This window comes from Coenobita brevimanus, chromosome 35 (genome assembly GCF_032717465.1).
Source record: "Coenobita brevimanus isolate Jiangsu-jjx chromosome 35, ASM3271746v2, whole genome shotgun sequence".
Classification (NCBI taxonomy): domain Eukaryota; kingdom Metazoa; phylum Arthropoda; class Malacostraca; order Decapoda; family Coenobitidae; genus Coenobita; species Coenobita brevimanus.
Window position 1 is genome coordinate 3,950,010 of NC_136988.1, and position 23,001 is coordinate 3,973,010.

The window sequence follows — 23,001 nt, forward strand, 5'->3', positions numbered from 1 at the left end:
TCTTATCAGTATATCATTATTTGCTACCTACTGTGCCATACATTGCAAATAGAATTCTATATATACTGGTATAGGAACAACTTGATTCTCTACAGATCAACTTCTCCTGCACATAAAACCATCCTGTTTTGTTATCCTTATCTTTATCTCACAGAACTAGATATCGTAGTCCTAGTCTTGTCTGTAATAAACAGCCTCAAACTTACCAATAGTTCTGTTGCTACCTACTTTCTTTTATACCCTTTTGTACTTCTTTGTCTATCTCCAGAGGCACACTAGACCTGTGATAGTGAGAATCCCCTTCATTCTGTACCTGATCCAACTATTATTTTTTTTCTTCAGGAAATCAATCCTCATCAAGTCCGATTTTACTGATCCCGTACAGAACTTCAGGTAATTTTTTAATAATTACTGATTCCGGGAAAATTTCGTCATATTCAAAAAACAAAAAGGGGGATAAAACAGACAGATAAAATTTACGACTTCTGATATCCGGTAATATTCTACTGACGTGGTTCTGATCTGGTTCCACACCTGGAGGATAATTCTGGCGAACTTCGCTCTAGTAATCCAGTCCCGTTTCAGCCTTAATTTAAACCATAACACTAAATACTCATGTTTTCATCACGTGCCTTCGCTATTCAGTTGCAATATTATTCAGGACACAGCATGCAAGAAAGTATAGTTGCCGGGAGAAGATCTCTTTCTTATTTAATAAACTATTCATGTAAAGTTTGTGTTTATATATTTTACAAATCTCCAAACCTTGAAAAGACACGTTTAATGAAACTACATGCAACCACTGGGGGACCAATGACTGATATTTAGAGTTTGGTCTAGCGTGATGGTCTCTGAGGTGCTGTTCAGGCCGCCACCTCTGAGTATATAGTATTATAAAAACCCCAGCAATTATGAAGCACCACGCCTTTTGAGTTCCAAATTATTATGTTTATTCTTCACCTTTATTCCGTTAAGGGAAGAGCGGTAGGGTTGGTGAGCGGTTGAGTAGGAAGGAAGATGAGCCAGGAGGTAGGGGTAGGGAAGTGAGAAGTTAAGGGTAGGAAGGGGTGAAGGGTGTTTAGAACGTGGAGGGTAGAGATATATGGGTTAAGCTTGGTTAGAATGAGGGTTGGCAAGAAAGGAAGGTGGGTAGGGTCCTCCAGCAGACAAAGTACCTGAATTCTTGTGAGAATACTATGCAATGACTCCTGCGCTATTACTGACTTTACATAAAAGTGATACTCACCCATTTTTGGAATACCATCTCATGTGAAGGAGGGCTCACCACATTCTGCTCTTCTAAAACGGATGGAGGTAAAATCGTTTCTTTCATTAATTCCTATTTTCTTACTGACCCCTTTCAACTTCCCTCGTAGCAGTGATGCATCTCTTCACACCGTACTCCAGTTTAACGACGGAAGACTTTTTTCAGCTCAAAGATGCTCATTCCAGTTAAATGTTAAACCCCTTGCTATCTTATCTGCTGAATATTGTACTACCGTTATATGATGTACACCCGAAAGAACTAATTTCTTCCTCCCTAACAGCCGGAGTCCAGGCCCGTGGGCGATCTGGCAATCGAACACCCCACACTCACCACCTCTACACCAACCCCAGTGTGTCTCTGGATGTATGTGGAACGGCTAAAGCTGGTGATGTTACAGTGTGTCATGATTGTTTTTATAAACAATCAGAACTAGTAGGGGCATTTAATGAGTAATATTGTGCTATTATTCACAACATATGAGAAAGGCACAAAAATGAAAAGACCTACAAACTGTTAGTGTCTATATGCTTACGTCCTATATTATGATGTTACAAATAAGTATAGCGTAGTGAACAGCATCTGTTGAAAGATATGTCTTTTCACATCCGTTCTCGCTCCCATCTCCACCGCCCTTCTCTGGGTTCCTGTCTCCACCAAATCTCTCTCTCACCCTCATGTCTCCCACTCCCGCCCTTTGCCAAGATAAACTAACATAATGATGAATTGATCCGTCAGGTACTGATCATATTAATATTATCATACACCTCTGTATTAAGCTCCAACATATCAATAACATACAATACCTGCCAACTGTTTCATCGTGTTGTAAGCTGTTAGGTGACATACACACTGCAAGTTGGACCTTGTGTTACAAGGACATATGGTTGTTTATCGCTAACAGAGGTTATGTGTGGTTTTGGACGTCAATTAATTCATATTAATGTGACAATTTAAGCCTTACATTATAAACATGGAAGGTTTATGTTCCTGTCATTATTGGATGAGCGAAATGAATCAGGGATCGGCTCTGACGAACCACAATCTCTAACGAAAATATTCCGACCTCTTTTCACAAAGTGACAATGTCATTATGCATACGACTGAATGTGGGTCACTCGTATAAATAGTGACATCATGTCACTGTTGTTACAAGATGTCGGTATATTTTCGTTAAAGCAAAAGTTTGTGGTTCGTCAGAGCCGATCACTGATTCGTTTGCTTAAAGTAGTAATGACAGGAACATAAACGTTCCATGCTTATGTAAGACTTAAATTGCCATGTTAATAAGAATCAATGGATTTCCAAAACCACAAATAACCTGTGTTAACATAACCATATGTCCTTGTAACACAAGGTCCAACTTGCAGTGTGTATGTCACCGAACAGCTTACAACAGGATGAAACAGTTGGCAGGTATACCTAAATATTGTATGTTATTGATATGTTGGTGCTTAATACAGAGGTGTATGATAATATTCATTCATTCATTCATCATCCAATCCCACGTTGCCCCATGAGGAGCATAGGAGCCCGGGGCTAGGTAAGTTGGTCCTGACATTTAAGATGAAAGTGACCAGCCTCATTCATCCCTGAGTGGCATTACGTGCGCAATAAACCTCAATCACCCTTGGATTTAAACCTTCACCGGCTCAAACCGATTGCAGCACCGTAATTACCCACTAAACCACCAAGCGCCAAAATTTGGTTATATGGTTACCACCCAGCGTAGTAAATGATTTCCTGGTGTACAGGAAACCATTTGGCTTGTCACTCAGTGTAGAGTCACCCACAGGCAGAAGGAAGAGGAAAGAATGAAGGAAAGACAGAAGAGGGAGTGTAAAGTCACCATAGCAGAAGGACGAGGAAAGAATGAAGGAAAGAAAGCCAGAAGAGGACGGAAGGAAAGAAGGATGGAGGAGAGGAAAGGGCAGACAACCGAGAGCAGCACTACATCGAGTGAGAGGATGGTGAGCGTCCCCACCTACCATGACCAATACCTGATGGATCATTTCACCATTATCTTAGTTTATGTTGGTTAACAAAGGGCGGGCGTAGGGGACGAGAGGGTAAGGCCGCGTCCACATGTGTCCTCGAACATATGTTGGCAGCACAGCTGGCAACATGTTTGGGTACATGTTTGCAGCAGTATTTGGACAGATGTATGCAAACATGTTTCAGTGCAGCTTCGAACACTGGCCGCAAAGGCGATGGGATAAGTGGTTCCATACCAGGCAGCTGAGATTTCATCATGATGTTGATCTGGACGTTGCTGTTCCCAACATGTTTGCATCGTGTTCGCTACTGTGTTGCTTACATGTTGCCAGCACTTGTTCGAGCACACATGTGGACGCGATCAAGAGAAGCGTTTGGTGGAGACGGTAACCCAGAGAAGGGTGATGGAGATGGGAGCGAGAATGGATGAGAAAAGACATTATATCTTTCAACAGATGCTGTACACTATACTATACTTATTTAAAACATTATAATATAGGACATAAGAATATTGATAATAACACATTATACATTGTAGGTCATCTTTCATTTTCGTGCCTTTCTCATATGTTGTGGATAACAGCACAATATAACAAATTAAATGCATTTATATACTTACCCTACTGGTTCTGAGTGTCTATAAAAACAGTCATGACACACTGAAGCATCACCAGCTTTGGCCGTTCCACATCTATCCAGCGACGCTTACACTGCGGTTGGAGAAGGGGCGGTGGATGTGGAGTATTCGATCGCCTGGTCACTCACGGGCTGCGAATTAGTGCTTTCGTGTGTACATTCACGAAAATAAATCACATCAATAAGAACTTTCCTCTCAAATTATCGTTTTTATTTTTACAGGGATCCTGTAAACAGAGAGACAGGAGTGATGTTATAACTAATCCACCTTCAATAACGCAAATGAAAACCACCACAAAACAACAATAACATCCCTAACAAGTCATTGATACTCGTATGTCTGATTCCTTCTCTGTGATAATGCCTTATTTTTAATTTTAATCACATTACCATCAAATGATTGTGGAAGCAATGAAGAAAGTTAAATCGGGGAAAGCCCCAGGAATTGATGGAGTGTGTGGTGAAATGCTGAAGCATGGGGGAGAGATAGTAGTAGAATGGATGTGGAAGATGTGCAGATTGGCCTGGGAGGAAGGTAGAGTCCCGGAGGATTGGAAGTCAGGTAGAATTATTCCCTTGTACAAAGGAAAAGGGGAAAAAGAAGTGTGTGGTAATCATAGGGGCATTTGTCTTCTCAGTATAATAGGAAAAGTGTATGGTAGGATACTTATAGACAGAGTTAGAGAAAGAACAGAGAAATTAGTTGGAGAAGAACAGGGAGGCTTTAGGAAGGGAAGAGGTTGTGTAGATCAGATATTCATTCTTAGATCTTTAGTGGAAAAGTTTCTAGAGAAGGGAAAGAAGTTGTATGCGGCTTTCATGGATTTGGAGAAAGCATATGACAGGGTGGATAGACAAGGATTGTGGAAAGTGTTAAGAATATATGGAGTAGATGGGAAGTTGTTGAATGCTGTGAAGAGTATGTACGATGGTGCGAAGGCTGCAGTGCGTGTGGATGGTGAACTAAGTGAATTTTTCTCTTTGAAAGTTGGTTTGAAACAGGGATGTGTCATGTCTCCATGGTTGTTCAATCTGTACATGAATGGGGTAATAAAAGAGGTACAAGGTAGGGTAGTGGATGTTGGAGTGGCCCTGGTGAGAGAGGATAGTGTATGGAAACTCCCTGTACTGTTGTATGCAGATGATACTGTGTTGTTGAGTGAAGACGAAGGGGAGCTGCAAGGCTTGGTGGATGAGTTTGGGAGAGTGTGTAAGAAACGGAATCTAAAGGTGAATGTAGGGAAGAGTAAAGTGATGGTCTTTGAGAGAGGTGAAGTTAGTGAATGTACAGCGAGGTTGGATGGTGAGGAATTGGAAAATGTGAGTACATTTAAGTACTTGGGTAGTGTGATGAGTAAGGATGGAGGTTTGGAGGGTGAAGTGCTTGAAAGGGTACAGCAGGGAAGAAAGGTTGCTGGTTCTTTGAAAGCAGTGATAAGAAACAGGGAAGTGAGCATGGAAGTGAAAAAGTTACTACATGACAGTATTGTGATACCAACTCTAACGTACGGAAGTGAAGCTTGGACATTGTTGGAAGGACACAAGTCAAGAGTGAGAGCAGTGGAAATGAGTTATTTAAGAGGAGCCTGTGGAGTCACGTGGAGAGACAGGCTGACGAATGAAGATATAAAGGAGCCTTGTGGTGTGGATGTGGATGTGATAGGAAGCGTTATGAGGAACACACTGAGGTGGTTTGGCCATGTGGAGAGGATGGAGGGTGAAAGACTGACGAAGAGAGTGTATGTGAGTGAGGTGGAGGGGGGAAGAAGGAGGGGGAGGCCGAGGATGAGATGGAGGGATGGGGTGGAGAGGTATATGAGAGAGGGGGGTGTGAGTTGGGAGCAGGGCAGTGAAATGGAGGGGGACATGGCGACTTGGAGGCAATTTGTTTGTGGCCACCCCAAACGGGATTGAGGCGTCTGGCAATAGATAGATTGATAGTTTATATTGTGCTATAAAAAATAACTTTTTTCAAATGTAATACTGGAGGAGTTGATTAAGCCAATATGTGATCCTTTCAGGTAAAAAAAACTAAATAAATAAAAACGTTTGAGTTCGATTTTTCAATTTTACTTTCGCTATCAGATGATGTTATTCAGCTTCCGATGAACTCTTCAAACTTGAGACGTTATAATCTCATTTATTCCATTACCTGCTGGAGATCCTTACTTGGTTGAATTAAATCGGCTGGAAACAGAAATAAACTATTCTGTGAAAGCAGGTGTGCCTCTCTGTGTGCTATGGAGACTGAAGAAATTATCTTTGCATCGGATCTTAGGAATAGGTGGTTGAGTGGATGTGTGGGTGAGAGTCAAGGTGGATTCCAGGAAGACAAGATTTATATTGACTTCCAACCTTCACGTAAACAGCCAAAGTCAGTATATCCCTTTGGACGAGCTTAAGTTTCTAGTCAGCTAACACACACACACAATATATATATATATATATATATATATATATATATATATATATATATATATATATATATATATATATATATATATATATATATATATATATATAAGCTGTGATTACGCAGATAAGGTGGTAGGGCGAGTTGGCGCCATAGAACGTTGTCATGTTGACTGAATTCCGTGCACAGTTGGTGTTTTATGCTGGTCATACTGGGCATTGACATATTTTATTTGAGACAAGCATGTGGAATTACGTGGACAGGCAGACGGACAAGTGAGGGTGTAATGGAGCGTCGTGCTGCTGCCGTGAATGTGTACAAGTGAGGGTGTAATGAAGCATCTTGCTGCTGCCGTGAATGTGTGAGTATTAGAACTGCAATAAGCAAACAGTAACAGACCTTGTGGTTTGGTCATGTGGAAGGGATTCAGAATGGGAGAGTGATTAGTAATAGCTGGAGGAGGGAAGGAGAGGGGGAGACCGAGGATGATGTTGACGGATGGGTTGGAGAGGCATATAGGAAAGGGAGGGATGGTCTGTAGGAAGATCAGCCTAATGACAGAGGATAGGGTGTCCTATTTGTGGCCACCCTTTTTTTTTGCTTCTGGATATAGACAGACACACAGATAGCTAGGTAGGTAGATAGACTGAGAGAGAGAGAGAGAGAGAGAGAGAGAGAGAGAGAGAGAGAGAGAGAGAGAGAGAGAGAGAGAGAGAGAGAGAGAGAGAGAGAGAGAGATGCATTTGCAACTTTTATAGCGTTGTTCTTCAAGGTTCGTTAAAACACGGCTTGAACTTATATTGCCCAGCGACTATTAATTCCAGTCTTTAGTTGTTGTCTACAGCAACTGCTAAAACAGTGAAGTATCTTTCAGTTCATTCATCCTTCCACACCTTCATGCAACACAGTGACTAGGGAGTAGCATTCCGGTGGGGTTAGGATGCTTTCTAACCATTCTTTTTTAGTAATTTACATTCCGTTTTATACCTCAATTGTCTCATATGTATTATTGACAGCTTTCGAAAATCGACACACATGAGTATCACATCGGAGAATATTAGTGTCATATTTATACAGTGATAAGGGGAAGCTGGGAGAAAAACCTCGTAAGGCGATAATAATACGATCCTTTGAAGATGGGAGTTCCAAGGTAAGGCGTTACAGCTAGAGAGGGATAAAGAATGAAGGTGTGAAGAGGGGAAGGCTGGGATGAAAGAGCTGCGGAATGGAAGTGACGTGGGAGGACGCGGACGACAGAAGACTGGATGAAAGGTACTAGGAGAGCACCACTTGAATTGGAAGCGACGTGGGTGGCAGAGAGAAGACGAGAGAGAAAAGAATAAAGGAAAAGGAAAGGAAAAGTCATGAAAAGATGAAGATTGAGAGAAAATGTTAAAAATGGTAAGCAATAAGCCACAGATAGACAAAAAGTGGAGAAATTACGGAAAAACAAGAAGTAATAAAAAGTGCAACATCCTCTCTATACAGTTGGTCTAAAGTCCCACACGATCAGCAAGTACCGGTGGTTTTGGAGTTTGGTAATGAAAAAGTGTTGGAAAATAGCTGTGTGACTTAGACGTGAACTGAAGCACCTTTCCTGCCTCTGATCTACTGCTTATGGCCTGATTCGGTACCATACTTCCAGACCGATAAATAACGTGCTTGGACACGACAGGCGACCACTCATCATGTGGAAGAACCTTTAAGCCTTTGACCATGCCCTGTGTCCTTGACGTTCTAAAACATCATCTACCCAACCTTTCCGTTTCTTTCACCTCATCCACCAAGTCTGTTTCAAAATGAATCCAAAGCATTTAATCTGACCTGATCCAGCGTTCTTGACTTTTGATCTTTTGTTCTGAAAATAATTTCATCTTTGCTTAAATGTAACATGCAGAGTACGGGAGCGGATGGTTGGTGCTGTGTTTTAATGATGGGGACACTTGCTTGAATGACTGACTGACGCTGACAGTTCCCCACGCAAATATGCAGACCAAGAAAAAGAACGCCGAGAAGACTGATTATGTGTATAGATGCGAGAATCCCTTAACCCAGCGTAACGTGATGGTAAATGGATGGCCACTTACTTCTCTCACAACGAAATAAGGAGACAGGGAATAATTAGACGCTCAGAGTGTAGGATGACCCTTTTCCAATAAAGTAGCCAGTCGCCCTGGGAGCCTGTAGAATATCCTGAGATCCTGAGAGTATATCTATAGGCCTACAGGTCCCAACTTCCATTATCTGGCAGAGACTCATTCAGCATTAACTTAAAGCATCAAATTTGATACAAAGTAAATCAGATGGATTTGAATTAAAAGACCGAACCTTTGACCTTGACCTGTGACCTGTACTTTATCTTTTCTTTCGGAGAACTGACAGTCGTATTCTTAAAAATAATCCCTTCCCTAAACTTTCCCTTCCAGTCGAAGGAGTTTTGATTTCCATCTGTATCCAAGCAGATTCCCCTGGAAGGGAAGGGAAAATGTTCTGTTTGGTAGCCCTGTTAAGCTACAACGACCCATCCTGCTGATATCTGGTATGGTGGAGAGTTAGATTTGTAAACTAATACATCAAAACACGCATATCTAGTGCTGGATAATGAAAGCACAACACAATTGAAATTTGGAAGGTCACCAACAGTATTCCCCACCACATCCATACTGTTGGTCTGTATTTAGCCATAAATGCCATTCTGGACAACACCGCAGCGGTGTTCATTCAAGACAATATTTTGATAATAAATTATATTATGAGGAATATCATTACTTTAATGTTGTTATTCGAAAGTATAAGAATCACTTGTTAACGTCCGTCTCATGTACTCTCATGGCGGTGCTCCCTTTTTTTTTTTTTTTTTTTTTTTTTTTTCCCAGCTGGAAGACATGAGCCGAACCACTCGTTGACCTTTATGGCAGATTTTCCTTTTCCGGACAATTTAACAGGCAAAATGTCTTTTGAAAAAAATTCTCGTGTGACCTGGTCATAATGTATTAGATTTGTCTGTGTCAGATCACATAAGACTGGATGATTATCGGCGGTAGTACGTCGACTGCCCTGTTTATGTCTGGCTAAACATCTCCGCAGATATGGGTAACACTTTTAAAGAGATACAAATAGCTCTTAAAAATCTGTATATCGTTGTAAATCGTATTAATAAAATTGTACAGTACCTTTCATCGACAATTTAAATATATTTAAAACAATAAACTACAAAAGAACGCACAAAAATTGCGAAGGGATTTTTGAAGAGACGGGTCAAATGATTCCGACAAGTTCCAATAATTTCGGCTGCTCGAAGGGAAGGCTTTGCTCTTCGAGCAGCTCAGAAAGAGGATTTAATACCAGTTCAGCGAAGGATGTCCTTCCCATGCATCTAAAAGGGAAGGAAAAGTTTATGATTACGGCCGTGAGTCAATTCATCTCTCCCTTAACCCTTCTCCCAAGTTTGGTCAAAACTGAATCAAAACTATCTTTGCTGCCCTTGTCCCTAAATTATGACCGATAACTTTTTTTTTTCAGCCAAAAATTTATTGCATGTTCCTCTGATGATTTTCAATCATTATGCCAAATTTGGTGTAAGTCCAACTAACACTGTTACCTTTCACAGCCTTATTAACAGACAGAAAGACAGATGGACACACCAGATCAGAAGAGTACCTCCTCGCACTGCGCCCGCGGGTGTAAAAGTGGGGAGGATAACTAAATCAAATGATGGATGTAGAAGATCAAAGAGTGACAAAAGAATATAATAGGGAGACATGGGGATGAGAAGGGTGTGAGGAGTGGATATCAAGGGTTGAAGTGAACTGGATAAGGTATTTTTAGATCAAAGGGAGTCCTCCATCTTTCAAAATACTCTTGGTCTGGGTAAACAGGGATTGGACCAAGCAGGAAGATTTTTTTTTTTTTTATGCGAGGAAGAAGGAACCAAAGGTTAAGAGCCAGCAAAACAGTTCCCTCCAAGAAAAACAAACAATACAAATGAGAGCCAAATTCAAGATCCGTTCATTTCGAGTTGCCTGGACACACTGCGTTTGAACGACTGGAGATCACAGGAAGTAGGAAATACAGACAGAGAGAGACAGTTCCAGACTTGGCCCGTTGCATAATGAAGGACTGGGAGTAACGGTTAACTCTTGCATTAGAGAGTTGGACAGAAAAGGGATGAGAGTTTACTGCTAGACGGGTGCTACACACCCGTCGTAGAGGTGCAGGGATGCAAGCAGACAGTTCAGAGGCGCAATGACCATGGAAGTAGCGATAGAAAAGAGATAAAGAGGCAACAGTGTGGCGAAGAGACAGAGGTTGAAGGGAGTCAGTAAGAGGAGCAGAGTTAATGAGACTAAATGCCTTTGACTCTACCCTACAGTATTAAGAAGAGCTGTATGTGGGGAGCCTCCCCATACATGAGAGTTGTACTCCATACAAGGGCGAATATATCCCGTGTATAAAGTCAACAACCGTGCGGGGGTAAAAAGGGTATGGAGTGGGCTTAGCATACCTAATCTCGTGGAAGCAGATTTTACCAGAGATGTCATATGATCTTTCCAGGATTAATCTCGAGTGAATGAAACCCAAAGCATGTTCAAGGATGATGCTGGATTGAGCTGGATATTATTAAACTTTAAAGGGTATTCCTGTGGAAGATTTTGTCTGGTTGATAGTTGTAAAAACTGAGTCTTTGATGCATTAAAAACAACATGATTATTTTTACCCCACTCAGAGATACGAGCCAGGTCAGACATTAGGTGTGCCAACGCCTCATCCATTGTTTGTTGGAGTAACTGCTGGGATGGACGTTGCGGGAACTGAATGAAGAGGTGAAGGGTGGAATCATCAGCGTACGAGTGGATAGTGTTAGATGTACAGCTCAGAAGATCATTGATGAAGAAAAGGAAGGTAGTTGGTGATAGGACAGAGCCCTGAGGAACACCACTGTTGATAGATCTAGGAGAAGAACAATGGCCGTCTACAACAGCAGCTATAGAATGACCAGAAAGGAAGCTATAGATGAAGGCACATATAGAAGGATAGAAACCGTACGAGGGCAGTTTGGAAATTAAAGATTTATGTCAGACTCGATCGAAAGCCTTTGAGATCAAGTGCAATGGCAAAGCTTCGCCAAAGTCCCGAAAGGAGGATGACCAAGCGTCTGAAAGGTAGGTGAGAAGATCGCCAGTGGAGCGTTCCTGACGGAACCCATACTGACGATCAGATAGAAGATTGTGATAGGAAAGATGCTTTAAAATTTTTCTATTAGGAATAGACTAAAAAACTTCATAGACACAGGATATTAAAGCAATTGGACGATAGTAAGAGGGTTGGGAATGGTCACCCTGCTTCGGGACTGGCTGAATGAGAGCAAATTTCCAGCAAGAAGGAAACGTACAAATTGACAGACAAAGGCGAAAGAGTTTACCAAGGCAGAGTGTAAACACAGAAACACAGTTCTTGAGAACAACAGGAGGGACTCCATCAGGCCCATACATCATGTTAGTATTGAGGCCAGTAATGGCAGAAAATACATCAGCTGAAGAAATTTTAATGTCAGCCATGAGGAAGTCAGAGGGGGGGAAGTGATGGAGGAATAGCACCGGAATCGTCTAAGGTGGAATTGGAGGAGAAAGTCCGAGTGAAGAGATACGCTTTATCAGTAGAAGAAATAGATACAGAGCCATCAGAGTAGAAAAGAGGAGGGAAGGATGATGAGGTAAAGTTGATAGAAAGGTTTTTGGCAAGGTGCCAAAAGGCGCTGGAAGAATTTTAGTTGGAGAGTTGAGAGCATTTAGTACGGATGAAATTATTTTTAGCAGAGCGAAGAACAGACTTAGCGTGATTCCGGGAAGAAACATAATAAAGATGTGATTCAGGGGTGAGTTGGCTCCGGTACCTTTTATAGGCCCTCTCCTTGTTGCGGACAGAAGTAGAACAAGCGTGATTAAACCAAGGCTTTCTTGCATTAGATAAAGGATATGAGAAAGGAATGTATGCTTCCATGCCCGAGAGAATAACCTCTGTAATGCGCAAGGCACACTCAGATGGCTCCCGACCATGGAAGCAATAATCATTCCAGGGAAAATCAAAGAAGTACTGCCTGAGGGCCTTCCAATCTGCAGCTCCAAAGTGCCACAGTCGCCGTTTCTTTGGAGGGTCCACAGGCCATACCGGAGCAATAGGACAGGTTAAGGTGATAAGGTTGTGATTGGAGGAACCCAACGGAGAGAAAAGATTAACAGTGTAAGCAGAAGGATTAGTTGTAAGGAAGAGGTCAAGTATGTTGGAGCTCTCTCCAAGGCGGTCAGGGATACGGGTAGGGTGCTGTACAAGCTGCTCTAGGTCATTAAGGAAGGAAAAGATGTAGGCTTGTTCACCAGGTGGATCAGTGAAAGGTTGTTATGGTATATCTGTTTATCTCTAGCCAGACGCCTTAATCCTGTAAGGAGTGGCCACAAACAAATCACCTCCATGTCACCTTGTCCCCTGTCATTTCACTGCCCTCCCTCCAGCTCACACATCCCTCTGTCATATACCTCTTCACTCCATCTCTCCATCTCATCTTCGGTCTCCTCCTCCCTCTTCGTCCCCCCCTCCATCTCACTCACATATCAACTCTCCGTTAGTCTCGCACTCTCCATCCTCCCCACATGGTCAAACTACCTCAGTGTATTTCTCCTAACGCTTTCTACCACATCCACATCCACACTACAACGCCCCTTCACTTCCTTATGTGTCAGTCTACCTCTCAATATAACTTTATTTGTTCCTCTCCGATAACTCATTTTCACTGCTCTCACTCTTGACTTGGGTCCTTCCAACAAGGTCCAAGCGTCGCTTTCATACCTTAAAAATTGGTATGACTATACCATCATGCATCAACTTCTTTTTTGCTTCCACGGTCACTTCTCTATTTCTTATCATTGCTCTCAAAGAACTTTTCTCCCTTGTTGTACCCTTGCAAGCATTTCATCCTCTAACCTTCCATCCTTACTCAACACACTACCCGAGTACTTAAATGCACTCACATTTTCCATTACCTCACCATCCAGCCTCACTGTGCATTCAGTGACTTCGCTTCTCTCAAAGACCTCAAGTTTACTCTTCCCTTCATTCAACTTTAGATTCCATTTCTTACACAATTCCAAACTCATTCACCAGGCCTTGCAGTTCCCTTTCGTTTTCACTTAACAATACAGTATCATCTCCAAACAACAGAACAGGAAGTTTCCAAACATTGCCCTCTCTCATTAGGGTTGCTCCAACATCTACTGGCCTACCTGGTATCTCTTTTATACCTCCCATCCATTTACAGTTGAACAGCCACGGAGACATGACACATCCTATCCATATACAGACTGAACAGCCACGGAGACACAACGCATCCCGGTCTCAATCCAACATTCAGTTAGGAAAATTCACTCAGCTCACCATCCACACTCACTGCAGTCCTAGCGCCCTCATACATACTATTCACGGCATTCAGAAACTTCCCATGTAATCCATATGTTCTTAATATTTTCCACATTCCCTGCCTGTCCACTCTGTCATATGCTTTCGCCAAATCCATGAAGACCGTATACAACTTCTTTCCCTTCTCTAGATACTTTTCCACTAAAGACCTTAGGATGAATATCTGATCTACTCGGCCTCTTCCCTTCCCAAAACTTCCCTGTTTTTCTCCAACTAATTCCTCTGTTATTTCCCTAACTCTGTCAATGAGTATCCTACCATACACTTTTCCTACTGCACTAAGAAGACAAATGCCCCTATGATTACCATACACTTTCCCTTTTCATTTGTACATTATACCTGACTTCCAATCCTCCATGACTGTACTTTCCTCCCAGGCCAATCTGCACATCTTCCACATCCATTCTACTACTATCTGTCCCCCATGCTTCAGCATTTCACCACACACTCCATCAGTTCCTGGGTCTTTCCCCATTTAGACTTTCTTCATTGCTTTCACTACTTCCATCCGGTATTGATTTCTTCCTCTCTTCTTGTCTCCCTCCTCCTCCCAGCCATTCCCCAGCCACTTATACTCACATTACTTTCATTTTCTATGTTGAATAGTCCTTGAAAGTGTTCTATCCATATGTTCACTTTATCTCCTCCGCTAGCAATCTACCATTTTTATCTTTCACTGCCCGACTAAGTTTTGTGACACCTTGTCTTACACTCTTTACCTTTCTCTCTCTCCAGAACATTTTCATACATTCTCTCCTCTTTACACTCAAATTCCTTCCAAATTCCTCAACCACTCTCTTCATACTCTCTCTTACCAATCTTTTTTCCACTTTCGTCCTCTCTACATATAACTCTCTCTTCCATCTCTCAACTTCCTCGACGTCCCTGCTTCCCATCCACTCACTATATGCTTTCTTCTTTTGCATCACACCTTGTCTCACCTTTTCATTCCATAGTGCAGTTCCTTGCACCCCCTTTCGTCTTCTCTTCACACTACACACCACCTCACATGCTGCACAGATTTCTTCTGAGAATATCTTGCGCACTCCTTCCACCTTCACCATCTACTCCAGATCATATTTATCCTATTGCTCCTCCATTTCTCTCTTATATTCTGCCTTTTTTCCATCCTCTTGCAGCCTTTCTACCCTCGTTGTATGGACCACTACTTCTTGTTCTTCCTTCCTTCTATTCCTTCATTGCATTTGAACCTTGACTTTCGCCACCACCACATGGTGTTCAGAAAGTCCCCCCCCCCCCAAGCCCCTGTATGCTCTTGCATCCATTACACACCTTCTCATTCTGTCATCAACACACACATAATCAGTCATTGCCTTCCGTTCATTCAGTTCACCACCCACCCTTCTCACCACTCGCTAAGCATACCTGTGGATCAATTTGTGTCTAAAGAGGGTACTGGCGATCACCAACCCCCTCCCCGCACAAATGTCTACTAGAGCACTGCCATTCTCATCCATTTCTGCAGGCACACCCCACTCACCAACTACTCCATCCACCTTCACATTCCCTAGTTTTCCATTCATATCTCCAATCAAAAACTCTCTCATTCCTTTCAAACTCTTCAGTGCATGCTTCCACATTTGTCCAGAACTCTTCTTTCACTCAATTTGCACGATCTTCTGTTGGCATATACACACACACAATCGCCCACATTTGTAGTCCCACTTTCAGTCTTACCCACTCAATCCTTGAGCCAATTGAGCCATACTCTCTTATATTCTCCTTCCATCTCTTTCACATAATAATAGATACTCCTTCTTTTGCTCCCCTCATTCTCACCCACTCCCGCACATATACCCCATCGATACTCCCACACTCTCACCTCTCCATTTAGCCTCAGTTACTCCACTAATGTCCACTTTTGCACTCTCAAGCACCTGGACAATTTATCTCTTTTTCACCTCATCATTCGCACCACTTACCTACCATGTCGCAATCCGTACCATGTCCTTCCTTAGTCGTCACCTGTTGGTCAGTCTTGGTCCAAGGCTTCTTGTTTGTATTATTAGTTAGTTGTTTTCCGAGGTGGGGCACTAACCTTCCACCAGTCCACTTGTTGACAGGTATGGAGCACGTGATGGTTGGTTATAAGGTTACCACTGAACGTTGTAAATGATTTCCTGGTTTACAGGAATCATTTGGCCTGCCACTTAATGTGGTGCTACCCTAAAATAGAGTACTGCCACACTAATGGTAATAATAATGATAATAATCAAAATAATAATAACAATAATAATAATAATAATAACAACAACAACAACAACAACAACAACAACAACAACAATAATAATAATAATAATAATAATAATCAAACAAGGTGCACTTAGAGAGTGTAACACCTGCATCTGTCTACCTACCTTCAACAGATAAATCTCAAAATCATACATGTTCCTTTTTGCCGAACCGTGAGTCCCGGACAGAAAAATTTGGTTCAGATCAGATCAAGATTGTGAGTTGATGTTGCCCACGTCCCTTGACCTTTGACCGCTCCCTATGACCTCGATCGTGACTGAATGTTCTCAAAATCGAATCGCTATATCGTTAACGTAAACCCATCCACAAGGTTTACATCCCATAAAAACTTTTTAAGTTGCCCTTGCCACGTGGTCTTGACGTTTTACTTACTGGTATAGAGAATAGAAGGTCAATCTTTTGGGTGATCATCAACTCATCCACTGAAATTCAATCCAAACTGGATCAAAATTTTTAGGTATTTTCTTCACACACACACACACACACACACACACACACACACACACACACACACACACACACACACGAATCGAGCTCTGACCATGCCTTCTGTTACTGACCTTTGACTGATTGCCCTAAAAAATTAACATCATTCTTGTCTGACCCTTGACTCTTCCACCAGGGTCGGTTCAGGTATCAAAAGAACTGTTTGAGTTGACCTTGGTGTGTAATCTTTGCCTATAACCTTTCCCTGTGACCTTGACCTCTGAATTATTGTTTATAAAAAGTGAATACTTTTATTGTTGCCTTAACCTTAACTTTTCCACAATGTTTTGGTCTAGGTGTGATAAAAACTACCTAAGCTGACCTTGTTCTATGACCTTGACCTTTGACGACTTGTTCACGAAAACAAGTAGTTTCCTCCTTGCCTGACCGTTCTGTCCTTCCACTAACTTTAGTTAAAATCGGATCAACAATGGTTTGGTTATTTAATTATCAGACACACAAGCGGGTCGAAATATGACCTTGCCCTGTGTCCTTGAAGTTTGCCTGATTACAAAACAGTCATTAATATTTGCCGTGTCATCAACTTTTCCTCCTACTCTGGCCAAAATTGGATAGAAACTATAAATCGGTAATTTGATTTATGAAGTCAGTCTTTGACTACCATCTGTGACTTTAATCTTTGGTTTAGTGTTGTAAAAATCTATAACTTTACTCCTTGTTTAACCTGAAAGCTGTCCACCTTATCTGGAAAAAGATTGTATGTGAGTTTCTTTGTTTACAAGTAGATAGAAACACACACACACACACACCAGCTCTCGTTCGCGAGTCATGGGTGAAGACATCACCATATAGGACAATGGCCTACGATAATTCAAAGTGTGTTCAGCCCCAGCAAGTATTTGAATTATTTTTGCAGCTTCATAATGCTTTTACTCAGCTAGCAAAGGAAATAAAGGTAAAATTATCGTTTAAGCGCCCAACCCCCATTAGAGTTAATGAAGATTATACCTAAAACCTTCACCTCGAAAAATCCCTCAGGCTAAAACAAAATAAAAAATAAATAAATACAAAATAAAAAATAAATAAAAAAATCGCCCTGGGATGACCAAGACGTCACCAGTCTGAAACTATTAAAATATCATTGTGATGATAAGAGATTCACACACACCACAAAGCCAGTCAGGAGACAGGACATGTGTGCTGGGCATTCCCCAGGTCCTGTTCTCCCCACTTACTGTTTTTTAATCAGCCCATACACCACTGACCGGGCTAATGTATGGCCCGGCCTGCACTATATGTGCAGGGAATCTTTCAACGAACGAACGATAAGAGATTGGGGTATGTTTAAATCAGACGCATAAATTCCTGAGACTTAATTGTTTCCTAATAAATTTTAAATTGTTTTGTGGTTGTATATCAGTTGTATCTTCTTCATATTGACAATTTAATATTATTTGCATACATTATGTGTTTACAGAGATATACTGTACTGTGGAGGGAGAGATAAAGAATAAGCGTCTTTAGTGAACTACGGATTGTCACCGCATCTAAATACTCTTTTGGGAACTTGTCACCCATCAGTCAAGGCGGTTGTAAGGAAAGGGCTTGATAATGAGGAAATGCCTGGGAAGAAATAGATATCTTAGATGTAAATGTGATGGGGTACATCGTAGTCCGAGGAAGAGTTGGAGTTCGCTAGAGCTGAATGTTTGTCTTACTGACCCTCGTGCAATCGATAGGTAGTAATCTAAACCTTTTTCTTATGTACCAGAGGAACCAGTGGTGCACTGGGTACTACTCAGCTCGTAACTGACAGAACCCATGTCTGAATCTCGAGACGTAAAGATTAATTCATTTGCGCCCTGCGTCCTCAGTACGGGACGGAGCTGGACAACGTCAAAGTTAATAAAAGGGGGAACCCTGGGGTAGAGATCTATGAGTTTCGCGACTATGAGCCGATAAGAGGAGGGTGGTCGCCTAGTACCCTTTCAGCACAATCCCTCACAAAGGAACCATGGGAACTAATGGGTTAAAGTTTATGAGCCTTCTTCCTGGGAGAAACACGAGCTAAGACATGAACGTTTTCTGAAAGTAGTATATATATATATATATATATATATATATATATATATATATATATATATATATATATATATATATATATATATATATATATATATATATATATATATATATATAAAGCCGATTCAGGAACGCCAAGTGACTCTCCTAGTTGCTCAGATGAGAGAAAAATAATATTTTATGTTTTTTGCTAGGCACTGTTAGTCCTCTTTTAAAACCAGAACGTTAATTGCACTGAAATGAGGTGAAAAGCATTGTAGTTAATAGTTTAATAAGTGTAACTGTGAATTTATTTGTGGCGGATAGTCGGAAACTATTATTGTAAAGCCATATGACTGGCTGAAGAGTGTGATTGTAAATGGTATCCTTGAAAAAGAAGATTATAGGTATAAAGCTTTTGGATCAGATAATGAAAGGAATGGAGATAGTTCTAGATAAGGGAAAGAGTGAAGAGTGATGAGATTCAGTTTGTATTGATGCCAAGCAAATGGACCACTGATGCCACATTCATTGACCGACAGCTTCAGGAAAAATATATAAGAAAGAAAAAGGAACTGTACTCTGTCTTTGTTGATCTGCATCAGGCCTTTGACCGAGCCCTTAGAGAGGTGGTGAATTGGGCAGTGAGAAAGTTTGGGATCAAGGACTGACTGGTTTGAGTAGTTATGGTTATGTATGTGGATGTTTCCACCCAGATGAGTGTAAATGGATATTTGAGTGATGTGTTTTCCATGAATGTTCGCGTGCATCAGCGGTCAGTCTTGAACCCTTTATGTCATTGTGCTTGAAATTCCCTCACGTGACTTCAGAAATAGACTCCCAGGGAGGATGTTGTATGCTGATGACTTCGTGTTGATTGCAGGGAATGAAAGGATAGCGGAGGAAAGATTCAGGAAATGGAGAGAGAGAATGGGGCACAAGGATTTGAGGGTAAATGCCGATAAAACAAAAGTGATGATATCTAGGGCCGGTGGCGGTACTCTCAAAGCAGAGGGAATGTGGCCATGTGCAATTTGGCACAAAGATGTGGGAAGTAACGCCGCCTTGTGCAGTCTTTGTGATATGGGGATACACGAGATGTAGTGGTAGTTAAGGTAGACTGAAAAATAATACTGATTTCATGTGTTAGGTGTGTCGGGAAGAGCATTTAAAAATCGTTATACATGAAAGGATTGCGAAATAATGCCGTTTATGTGTCGGGAGTGCATGTTGAGGATGTCAGACGTGATACGATTGATCTTGCTGGGGGTCTCCTGAGTGTGTGAAGGAGTTTTGTTATTTGGGGGACATGTTATGTGCCGGAGGTTGGATTGGAGGTAGCTGTGTGGCTTGGGTAAAGAGTCGCTGGAGGAAGTTCTGGGAGCTGTTGCATATCCTAACACTGAGAGGGCTCTCCCTCTGTGATAAGGGATCTTTGTATGCGACACGAGTTAGGAAAGTAATGCTGTATGGTAGTGAGATCCGAGCAGTGAAGGAAGTGGATATTCGTTATTCAAATGGGCAGAAACGACAATGATTAGATGGATGTGTAGTGCGTTCTTGAATGCAAGGTCTGGGGGGACTGGAATTACGATTGAAGAGTTGAGAGGAAGAATGGGACTGGAATGTACTGGTGTTGTAATGAGGGAGGCGGGGTAGAATGAGAAGGTTTGGGCATGTTGAAAGGATGGAGGATGACAGTTGGGTGTGGATGGTAAGGGTGAACGCCGGGGGTAGAGCTGCGGGAGGCAGATCGAAAAAGACCAGGCACGAGGTCATAGAGTGTGACCTAGGGACAAAGGACTGAATAGGGAGGCTGCCAGAGATTGAGCAGTGTGGAGAGCTGCCATTAGTTGGTCAAGGCCGAAGCATTCAAGTATGTTGGAGCCTTTAATAGATACAATACAATACGATACGACGAGCAGAACAGCTGTTCTCTCTCAGTAAGGATGCATTGATGAGAAAACTGAAAAATGGGTTAAAATTCAGTATGAAATGCAACTTATTATTTAATACATATTCTTATAACTTTGATCGCCTTCCCTGAATTCACAGTACTATTCATGGGATTTTATTTTTTTGACGCTCTCGTAACACGAATAATTGTTCTACTGATAAAATTTGAATGAGTTGCCACTGATGAAATAAGTTCTGTTCATACCTTCAGCGATCTGTTCCATGAATGAACAACAGAGCACCGCTTGTAGAATTCCAGTACAGCCTTTATTTTTACCGTCCATATCACAAAGTCTGGAATATTATAGTTTAGCTATTGAACAGTCAGGGACAGATGTTGGCTTACTGTTCCACTCGTCTACTTTACACGGACGGCATGTCCACCACTTTCCTTCCTTTTGCATCAAATCAATGAAAATCAAATATACGCAGAGTAATCAGTGAAACCCTTCTCATCCAAGGAAGGAGACATGAGGAACATGAGCAGATGATGTGAAATGTTAAACTGTTTCCTCTGACTGTTCTATACACCGGTGACAGATAGATATGTGGGTGTGATATCTCTCTATGGCAAGGATCTATGTATCTAAATCAATTACCATATGAGGTCCTTTCGTGTATTATTCACTAAAGGAGTTATGAAATAATTTCACATATGAAGAGAAACATCAGCAGTCCACGGTAATATCCAGAAATAAAGAAAAGTACACAAACAAGAAAACTGTCAAAGAAGTCTGCCTAGTGATATGTACTTTACAGTCTTATACAAAACATTCGTGCCTTTGACATCCTGGATGCTCCTCGTGAGCAACACACCAACATAACATATTTTTGTCACATTGCAGTCTGCGGAAGCAGGCTGGACTGATGTGTCATATTATTTGATTATTTATTTATTTTTTCAACTTCAATCCCCGTCTCTTAGGTAGAGGGTGAGGAGAAATACATGTTGTCCAATATTATGTTGACAACATAATGCTTTCCTAAACAACACGAAGAGGACTCCGCGAAGACACTTACTTGTTCAATCTGGAAACGCCTCACACGACCGACAAGGTCTTCGTTCGGTATAATGCCTTGGCAACGAAATCTTTTCGTCCAGAGAAGGCGGTTCATCGAGGGCAGACACTATGACCCACCAATGTACCCTGTAACGAGACGGCCATGACAGCATACGAGTATCATATCCATTGTATCAAACACTTTATCACTGAGTCGGAGTGCAAAACACGACGAAAGATTAAATGCGTATGTAGATAGCTGTGCAACGACTAACAGTTATTTTCCAGCGACATTTTTCCCACCGATATCCATAATATAATTCCTTGATGTATTCTTGTTACATTTTCTTCATTCATTGCCATTATGCTTGTTACATTTATTCAGTATTTTCCTTCTTGATTTCTCTTATTTTCCTGCTATACTTGTCTGTCGTTTTTAATTCATACTTTCTTGCAATACTGTATTAAGTACTTAAATGTCCTTATTTTCTCGTCATATTTTACTGCTTTTTTTTCAAGATTTTTGTAAAGTTCCTATATATTTCCTTTAGTACTCTTATATCATCATTTTTTTTAATCACTATTTCCTAGCTATAATCCTTCTATATTATCCTTTTATAACTTCCAGCAATATTTTCTTTATATCTTACTGTTACTTCCTGTTTTACTTCGTTTATTCTTATTATCAGTATGCTATCCTTAATGCAAGTACTTTCTTGTTAGAATTCGTGTTATATTTCCTTATATTTTTCTGCAATATTTCCCCTCAAATTGAAAAGTAACAGTCCAACAGATTTTAATCTCGCATCATAGATATCTTTCACCTCAGATATATAATGAAAATACTAGTGCAACTGTACAACCAGAGACAGTTGTTCGCCTCAGATTTCAGTTGTTACATTTTTCACATCCTTCTGCTGAGAGAGCCATGGCATGCTTCTTTGTCCATAAGTGACTCTCTTTGATACATGTCCAGAAAAAAAAGAAAAAAAAAAAACGTTACTTACATGCCTTAACTGTGTGGTGGAAGTAGAGGAGTAAGTGAATTTCTGACTGCCTGTGCAAAGCCTACAAAAGTATCATATCTTTTTTTTAGTCCCTAAGCTTTGTAATAGTGGACGAATAAAATATCTACCAAGCACCTACTCATGTTTGTTTGCACTGTGTCTAGTAATGCATCATAAAATCGAACTTTATAAGATATAATTATGAAATACATTGTAAATTCAGAAATTCTTGCCTAATGAAGAAAAGATAATAACGTTTGCAGCCATTGTCCACTAACAGACAGCAAAATAGCTCCCCTTGATAGTAAAACAATTGTGAAAGTTACAACATGAATATTGATGTGGGTTATCTCAGACATCTTCATTATCAGGGGTCTCTCCTAACCTCCTAAATCCGCAGACGTATTTTCATAGTTCAGGCTGGCTACCTCCAGACGATTTGCTTAACTTTAGAGGAGAGGCCATATGCCATGATAG